The sequence below is a fragment of the Grus americana genome, chromosome 1 (genome assembly GCF_028858705.1).
Source record: "Grus americana isolate bGruAme1 chromosome 1, bGruAme1.mat, whole genome shotgun sequence".
NCBI classification, from domain to species: domain Eukaryota; kingdom Metazoa; phylum Chordata; class Aves; order Gruiformes; family Gruidae; genus Grus; species Grus americana.
The window spans coordinates 70,329,772-70,339,513 of NC_072852.1; the positions used below are offsets into that span (position 1 = coordinate 70,329,772).

The window sequence follows — 9,742 nt, forward strand, 5'->3', positions numbered from 1 at the left end:
GTTAATTCCCATACAGTGAGTTATTTTTACCAAACACATCTCTGCAGTACAACCAATCCAAACACAAGTGACAGTGAAAAAGAAGTAGAATAAGCACATTCACTAAAAGAAATGCAGAAAGAGGTAGTAGCATAACTATTGGGGAAAGAAGCCTATTTCAAGTAAGTTCTTAATTATACACAGAAAATCCTGTTTACTGAGTTTTTTAAGCTCGGTTAACTCCTAGCTTTCAAAGTTTGTAACTAAAATGGGCCCTAATGGACAGTCATTTTATGTATGTCCAGATTGTCCAGTGAGAGGCTATTTATTTGCTCAGCTTCCCCTAAGTCCCCTAAATGTAGTGGGTTGGTACTGGTGTAAAGTGCAGAATAACTAAGAACTCAAGTTTTAAGCCTTAAGCCTAACAAAGAGATTTTTCCACAGATGCACCAGTTTGTTAACCTTTCAAGGCAGTACAACACAATCAACAAAGGAAGTGGCAATTTTTGTAGTGCCAGACTTGAAAAGTATTCCTCCATCTCAACAAAAGTTATTGTCGATTACTCCACAGCACTAAGCTTAAATGGATGACTGCATTAGGTAAGAGATGACTTCTTCGGAAGATGACTTCTTCGGAATATATAATGCAGCTATTGCAGTGAATGCCTAAGTAGGTTTTTATTATAATAAAAGAAGGAACCCTATGTTTAGAAGCAGTTACCCTTGTTAAGTATTCTAACACCCTAAACACATCATCAAGACAACAGCCTGCAGAGATTAAGTCTGTATCATAACAAAAAAAGCAGAACAGAGGCAAAACTATTAGAAAGCTCGACACCCCTTGTACTGAATATACCTAGAATAATAATAAAAAGGCTAAAGGCTTAGGTGTGCGTGACAAGCGGAAGACTATATAAAACGAAAACTGCTATAAGCAATTTCTCTGGCGGGGGTGTCATAAGGCATGACGAAGAGTACTTTATGACACTGTAATAGTAGTCGCTGTAAAGTTTACCCGCGGCGTAACGCAAGCCGCACAGCGGCTATCAGCGACAAAGCCGACGAGAAGGAGAAGCACGCCATCGAGGCACCCCGACGTGACCGAGCCGGCGGGGCAGAGCGCTGCCGCCCGCCCGGCAGGACGGGGCGCCCCCTCCGCCCTCCCGCAGGTAGCCTGTGCGCATCCCGCACAACCACCGTCGTCTCCCCCTCCTCTTCCTCCTCACAGCCCCAGACGAAGGGACGGAAGTGCCTCGATACCTTTCGCTGAGCCACCCCCCTCCGGCGAGGGTGCGCTCAGGGGTCCCCGGGGCGGACGCCCTGCCGCCACCGCCTCGTTCCTCCCCTGCGCCAAGCCGTGTAATCGGGTCAGGGAGCCGGCAAGGACCAGCCGCCCAGCTGCGGGCCGCCCCGGGGATCGGGTTTCGCGGCTGTACCCTGCCGCCTTGTGCCAGCCCCAGCCGCCGCCGCTCCCTACGGGCCCGCACGGCCCCCGCCCCGGCCCGGCGCCGCGCAGAGACCCCCGGGCCGCTACCAACGCTCGGGGCGCCGCTCCAGGCCGCTCCCCGGGCGATGCCAGGGGATGCAGTGGATACTCCGCCGCCGCCACAGGAGACGCCTCCCCCCGCCCGCGCGGCGGGGCAGCGGCCACCCCACCTGCCGCGCCGCGCAGAAGCCTGCCCTCCCTCCCGGGGGGCGGCAGCGGAGGGACCCCCCCCACCGCACTTGCCTTCGCCTCATGCTGCTCCGGGGGCGGCGGTCGCAGGGCTGGCACCGCCCGAGGTGCCTCTGCCGCGGGGAGCGCCGCACTCCGTCCCTCAGGCTGCCGGCACAGCACGGCCCGACCCTGCCCGCCGCAGGAGGGGCGGGTGAAGCAGCGGCAGCGCGCGCACACCTTGGCAGATACCGCTGCTTCGGCCCGGCCCCGCCCCGCGCGCGGACCGGTTGGCGGGGCGGGAGGAGGAGCGCGTGCAGGCAAGCCCACACCCCCTCCCTTTCCGTTCCCTTAAAGCGATACGCGGGGTCAAGGGGAGGTCGGCGGGAAGCGGAGGCTCCAGCTGCCAGCCCCACGGTACTCTGAAAGAGGGAGGAGAAAGGGAGGAGAGCGGCAGCAACGGGGACGCAACAGGCGCGCCGGCGAACACTAAAAGGACGCGGTTCCCTCGCACAGCCCCTTCACGCTCTCGACGCTCCCCCACTCGCTGGCAATGGTACGCTCCCACCGCTCCAATCGCACAGGCCGGGCGGGGATTGGCCGCCCTGGCGGGGAGGGGCCAGAGCGCGCGCCAAAGGCGACTGGCGGAGCGGAGATCAAAAAAGGGGCGGGGCGAAGCGGCAACCGTTGAAAGCTCCCCGGGCGGGGTTGGGCGTTCGCGTGTGGGGCGGCGCGCGTCAGGGGGGTGGGGGCGCGCGCGCGCCCCCTATGACCCGCGCGCGTTTCCCCCGTGCCCGCTGCTGTCACACCTACCTGGGCGAGCGGTTCCCCCGCTGTTACCCGCCTCCTCGAGGGGGTTCGAAGTAAACCTGCTCTCGATCAGAGCCCCGCGAAGAACTGCCCCCCGACCCTCCCCCCAGGCCGCGGCGACCGCAGCCCCGCCGGGTGAGGCAGGGACACGGGTGGCCCTCTCGCAGGTCGGGCGGCTGAAACGAGAGGTGTCGTCACACAAAGCGCTGCCTGTCAGCGCGGCTGCTGGCACGAGCCCGAGGTGTGTGCTTGGAAGATTTCCACGCACGCTTTGCATGCGAACGTGAAACGCTGATGAAGCTGAGCACAGGAGCGGTGGCGCGTAAGAAACCGGCAGGAGAAAGGTGGCAAATCAGATCTAAAAATGGCCGGAGAGACGCTCATAAAATCATCATGAGAAAGGGCTAAATATATTTTTGGTGCGGGGTTGGCTGAGGAGAAGCTTGGAGCTGTGGTCATAGCAACTCCTCCTGTTTGGATCCTGCTGCGTTCAGAAAATAGCTCATTGCCACTGTGCTCTGCGAGATGTACAAAATTACATCAGATGAATGCCTGCTCCCGTTATCCTTGTCTCCTGCTAATTGAATCAACTTGGAAGACCCAAATATTGATTAATCCATCAGGTTACACTGAGGTAATAGTATAGGTACTAGATGGACGGGGAAATGACAAACCCCTGTTCTTCAGGAAGGTACTGAGAGGAACATAGAAATGCTTTGTGTATGTAGGCTTATATATATGTATGCACATCTGTTTAATTTTTTTAATGCTCTCAGAAGCTGCTGGTTACTGGCTGAATGCTCTGCATCTGAACTAGCAGTCAAGAGCAGCACTGTCAGTTCAGTGTATACATACACCTGCATGTCTGTGTGCATATATATACATTTGTATACTGTTTATATATAAATGCTTCATTCCTATCTGTACACTTTAGTGTGTATAAGTAGTGTATGCTGTCTTTGCCACACTCAGCTGAGTATGCCCTTGAATTCTTCAGCCAAGGGAGCCAGTTGACACGCACCTGAATAAAGCAGGAATGCAAACCAATACAGAAGCACTGTAAGTGACCCAGGGATTAGGAATCAAGTACAAACACAGGATAAATCATAATAGCAATGGTATTATGAAAGTACCCCAGCTTGCCTTTCCAGCAGAGCTAACTCAAACACCTCTCACATCCAGACCTGTGCAGACCCAATGTCCTACCAAAGCCATAGTCTTCCAACCCTAGCTTAAGAGAAGTTCTAATCTCCATAGTCTATTAGGGGTTTTGGCATGAAAAGCAGTCAGGTACTGCAATAACATACGTGATGAAAACCAAAATAGATACTGTTCATAAGAGATGCATAAAATGAGCTCATGACAAGGCTGAGGAAATTCTTACTACAGTGTGGTATGACAAATATCAGCCAGAAGTGCACAATTCCCAAATCACTATCTATATTCCTGTCTGAGAACAGATGGAGGAAAGCCTTCAGCTGATCTAAACTTGGCTCAACCCACCCTGTTTGCTGATGGAGTTTCCATGAGCATAGAAATTAGAGCTACTGGTTGCAATCACTTGAGAGTTGCAGCGTGCTGATTCGGCTTATGTGCTGGAAAATCTGGCAAAGATGCCTGTCCTTACCTGAGCAGATGCGCGTTATCACGCACGTACGAGTGCCAAAGGGCAGTAAGAGCTCCAGTCAATGGATATTTCCACCTTTGAAGCCAATGAAGGTCACTGACATAATAGCTCTTTGTAGGGGAGGCAGCAGCCTGTATTACCTGTTGATAGCCAAAATATCAAGGTGTCCTCCTCTACGAAGACACAGGTTGAGGATGTGTCAGATTATTGACAAACGAAAGCAGACAGAGGAGAGGGTTTACATACAGCAATACAGGAGACATTTTTAAATGCTCTCAAAGGGGCCAATGCGTACAGTGTGTCCACTGATTAATGACTGAGCACTCTGCCTCTGAACAGTCAGCGGGAGGGCTGTCAGTTTAACAGTAATCTTTGTAAAATGCTAATAAGGACTCAAACAATTCCCATTAGGGAATTGAAGAGCCATCTGCACTCTAGCATGAGGCTGCCTATGGCATCCACTGCAAGACTTGCACGTCTTGGCTTGATGTTTTGGAATCCAGCACCAGAGCGCTTAGTCATATGACGGGTTATTTGCATTATTATGCCGTTAGATTCCCAGAGAAGTTTTCACAATGCACTGTAAGAGGAAGGGTTTAAACAAGTAGAACTAAAGCAAAAACAAAGCACTATACTTCCTTTGCATGTCTCTTTTCACTGCATGCACGTGGTGGTCAGAGTGGGAGGAGGGTGGAAGGCAGTACTGTACAGAACTTTAGGCTAATAAAGCTCACACAGAAAAACAAAGGGCTGCAACATCAGTACAAAATGGGCTACTTTGTAAAAGCAAGCTAAACCAGCTGAAATTCTGCATCACAGCCTAGTAGAAGACTGATGTTCCAGGCTGTTGATGTGCAAGGTAAGCTTGTCGCTGTATCTTCCCTGAGGACTTTACAGAGCTGCTGTTTTGCACTTGGCTAGGTAAAAGCCACCTCGCCCCAGCCAAGCAGTGATTTCCTGTGAATGAGTGCCTGCAAGCACTGTAAAACTGGGTGTCTGGCACTCCAGAAGTGACCGCTAGTAAGCAGAGCAGCTGTCAAGGCAGCAGTCCCAAACTAACTTAAGGAAAAATACTGTGTTTCAGGATTCAGCTCTTAAAAGGAGGTGAGCTACTACTGCTCAAAATAAGGTCAGAGTATGATACCATGTCCCCTTTTGAAAAATCAGTATACAAAAATAAGGCCTGACTCTTTTATATATTCTGTTTATAAGAGAAATTATTGAAGGTTCATAAGGGCCAGGTGCTGCTCCCAGTTAGACAAGGAGTATAGCAAGGAAGGCAAGTTACAGAATAAAATCCAAGAAAGTTTTTTGTATCTCTGTGATATCAAAGCTATTTTCACAGTTAAAATGGCCAAGGAATCTTGAATTCTCTTCTGACGACCTTCCAAGGCTCAGAACTTGCCAGGTGCGTGACTGCTCCTGTGGGATTTTCTAATCTCTTTAAAACCCAAGAACAGCAAATTCCACTGGAGGCATACTGTCCCGGAGCAGAGTCCCCACATCTGGAATTAACAACTAACAACACAGCAAGTAGATTTCCAAACAAGGAGGCGATCACCAAATTACAGGGTTGGAAGGGATACTGAGGGGTCATCTAACTCCATCACTGTGAAAGCATCTCTGTCCCATCTGTTTTACCCCTTAAGGACCTCCCCAGTGCTGCAGACACCACCGTCTATCCAGGCAAGGTGTTCTTTTCTCATGATTCACTCTTTTTACCTTTAGAAAGTTTTCCCTAATGATTAACCTGAATCTCCTTTACCATAATTTACATCTACTTCTCATCGTACCCATCACAGACAAAGAAAACGTTTGTTCCTCTCACTCCTGCAACAGCCTTTTAGATGCATGAAGATTTATCATGTCACTTTTTTTACATTCCCCAGACCTAAAACTCCGTTTCTTCTTGCCTGTCCTCCTAGGTTACGTTGTGAGACCTCTGCTGATTCTCAATGTTCACCTTTGGTGGCTCTCACTTTAGCGCATGTCTTTCCTGAATTTCCCTGTGCAGGAACAGCGCACAGCATCTCACCAGTTGAGTCCTTACCAGTATGATGTAGAACGGAAAGAGCACTCAGCATGTTCTGCAAACATCCCTCCTGTTTATACATCTTAGTATGACGTTTACAGTGCCAGAGGATTGCTTTTGCTTTCCACATACGTGGCAGTATTTGTAAAAGTCAAGGCCACAACATGAAACCAAAGCGCCACTGATGCATCTGAGATGCTCTCCGTTAAGCAGAACTCTTATCTCCTGTATGCAAGTGTTTCTGCTAAAAGTCACTGCATTTAAATTGCTACCTGCTCGAGGCAATCTAATTGGGGATCTCCTTGATGGGTTATAGTCTTATTTTCTGATGCTCACATCTAATTGGATAGCTAGAGCAATTTTTTTTTAATGTAAAAGTAATCTTTATACAAATCAGCAGCTGAACTCTTCCAAAAGAAGAAATGTTTGCAGAAGAAACTGAGGGACAGCAGAGAAAGTCTAGTCTACAGAAGTCTAAAAATTTCCTGTCTTCTGCATCAGTTGCAGCTGTTAGCAGGAAGAATTGTCCAGTTCTGGATAAAAGATGAAGAGCTGTCTCCCTAAGCAATAACACAGGTGTTCAACTTGTGTTTGAAATACAAGGCAGAAGTCATCAACTGCCCAGCATTCGCCTGATGCAAGTGGTTATTCACTGCATGAGCATTTGAATAACTGTAATATTTATAAAATGATGCTATTTAATCCCCTTCTGCCACCCCTGAACACACACACACACACACTGATCTGGAGTGTTGTTGTGGGGTAGGAGCTGAGTTCCAAATCAATTGCTGGTGGTGTTTTATTACAAGAAAACAAATATCAGACTAATTCACTTGAAAAAACTACCTGTAGGCTCACTAAGAAAAAGTAGAAGCTTCTCTAGGTAAAAACTTCTCCAGTTCAACAGGGAAATAAAAATATGGCCCATCAGATCCAGTAAACTTTGATCACATAGAAAAATGTTTCTAACCCTTCAGGCTAAGAAAATAAGCTTTCAGATAGGAACTAATATGGAAAGTTTCTCTGGGGCTACATGCAAATCTGATGAGTGTTCAGTGTAGACAAAGCATTTGGGAGCATTTTAGGAATAAGAGAGGCTCCATGACTCTGCATACACACTGTAGATAATTTCACTGCTCACAGATTTTCCAAGCAGTAAAATATAAAATTTCTGCTATGACTCAGGACTGTATGTGGGCATACAGGACGCTAATTAGAAACACACAACTTTCATTTCACTACACTGTATATTTTTAAGTAGAAGTAACCCAAACCAAAGGCTACACAAGGGCAGAAAACTCCCTCCCAAAACTGTACAGGATGCTAAGGGCCAGGAAGAGTAGCCCAGCTGAGTTTGACTTCACACTTCCTTTAAGAACAACAGCAGCTTGGGTGTGTAAAGAGGTCCAAGATCATCTAAAGCAGTAAGACATTTTCAATGAGCAAAATATAGATATGCAAGAAGATGATCATACCCAGATGAAGTACTATTAGACTGTTGCCATACTATATATATTAATATATTAAACAAAAAAATCAGAAGTACAGCATTTCCTTGTACTCCGCTAGTCCCCAAGAAGGACTAAAGGAACAGATTTAAATATACCTCAGTGAAATGTAATAGAGAGAAAGTCCTGCAAGGTCATCATTGAGACACATCATTGGTTCTTCACCTAATTTGAGCTACACAAATTCCGCACAAGAACTGCCTGTGCAGGACTCCCCCCTGGGACTGGTTTACTCCACATAGCATGCATTAAGGTCTAAAAGGCATGCTTACTATTTGGAGCTTGGATTGGGGGAGAGCCTGAGCTATGTTTTATATACATGTTTTTAAAGCAACAGCTTTTTACTCGTTTAACCAAGTGTATAGAGCAGCTCCCTTGTGTTATCTAGGCCCTGAATCTCCAACAGGTCTGGAAGTTTTCTTCTGACTGTTAACTTACCCATGGTTAGGTTCTCTTTAGCAAAAGGTGACCCTAGTTGAGAACCTTATTGCTTTACTAGTACTATTAGATTTGTCCTTTGATAAGCTATAAAAAATACTCTACCTGTGTTCCATCCAAATTCATTATTATTTAGAGAAGTATTAATAAAAGGGGGAAAGTAAATCAATGAAGTCACTTTATTGATCCTGAGAACGTGGAACTACTATTAATAAAACATGTTGATGTTGTTTTATGGATAGGTCAAAGTCCTGGTAAGGGTGTGTTTGTCATTCTAATTTATGTGCAGTTTCATCAACAAAGTATTTGTTATTGCAGTATTGTATTTATTCATCTCCTGTTTTCCTCCCCCACAGCCAGAACATCTGCTAAACGTTTCTGAATCTAAGCTTGTTGGGATAGGGCCCATTACTTTTACATATTTATGAACTGTGTGGTACACTGGCATTCATTCAGCAAAGACTGCTTCCCGAGGCTCATGCGCGAATGACATAAACCGGTATGGGTTTATGTGCAAGAGGTCCACATGTGCAGAGGTCACAGAGGGGGCTGGAAATCCATTTACATCCAGAAGTACTTAAACTCAACTGCTGCAGAGGAACAGAACTATCTGCTAATATTTGAGTGATGCAGAAACACAAAAAAGAAGGACAGGTATTTATGGTGTCCTAAGGAATTGTAATGAAGAGTAATGGGATAAAACTGTATGAAAAGAAGTTCTATCTGACTCCAGAAACACCCTGTATATCAAAATATTTTCAAGCCAAACAGTCCAAAAAAGCAAAAGCTACTATGCGTGTGTTAGTTATAACAGACTGGACAAAGCAGAACACAGGACTGGTTCTGGGGGTGGAAAAATGAACAAATTATTCATTTCTGATTTCTGTTTTTCTTCTGTTGTAGCCCAGCCTCTCATGCCAACACTCACACAGGCACAGCTTTATACTATTTACACACTGAAGGGAGTGTATTCTGCCATTATTGTGCGGAGAACTTACACATGTGACTGCCATTACCACAAACAGAAGCTATGTTCATAAATTGCCCTTGTGTGCCTGGACTGAGCGGACCTATCCCTATTTGCCTTTCCGGCTGGATTACAAACAGTGCCTTTCCCAAATCGAGGTTGTAAGATTTTCAAACCTTGTGAGAAAAAATGTAGCCCAACTCCTCTCAACTGTGAGAGCCATCCATGCTTCAAGGATCATTTGTCTGCCTAAATCCATGCTAGCGACAGACCACAAGCACAATTGCAGCCTAATAGTCTTAATGAGATTACAGCTAGAGATGCCCCAGTGCTGCCGTCTGGCTAAGGATCAGAATGAACACCAAATTCATCTGGAGAAAAAAAAAAAATCTCCTTGGCTTTCATGTGAGCAGGCTGCAGGTTGATGAGGATTTCATATCTATGGTGTACAAGATCCCTTTGATTTCTTTTTCCTTATAATTTTTTTGCAACGCATTATTATTTTTTACAAAGCAGCATACCCTTCTCACAGATCTCTAGATTTAATTAGTATTTTTCAGGTGAGATTTAAAACTGATGATCATACTGCTCTGTAGCACAATTACATTTATAGATGCCTATTGTTAGCCATGCTAGATTGATCTCACCCGTGGCTTTTGTATGTTTGACTACTATCTGTCTGTATGCTTGCCTGTGGTATCCATGTGCTATGGTGGAGTGTGGTGGA

General features: G+C 46.7%; 1 protein-coding gene across 13 annotated transcripts in view; it reads right to left on the reverse strand.

Annotated features, from left to right (window-relative positions):
- MICAL3 (microtubule associated monooxygenase, calponin and LIM domain containing 3) overlaps nt 1–1,908 on the reverse strand; it is a 165,252-nt gene extending 163,344 nt beyond the window's left edge. For 9 of the 13 annotated variants that reach the window (XM_054835262.1, XM_054835437.1, XM_054836176.1 and 6 more), the window contains exon 1: nt 1,709–1,908. The gene's annotated coding sequence lies outside the window, so the exon portion shown is untranslated. Of the gene's footprint in view, nt 1–1,239; nt 1,493–1,708 lie in introns of those variants that run through there. The other 4 variants (XR_008578420.1, XM_054835942.1, XM_054836116.1 and 1 more) reach the window with 2 other exon arrangements.
- Nucleotides 1,909–9,742: the final 7,834 nt, after the last annotated feature.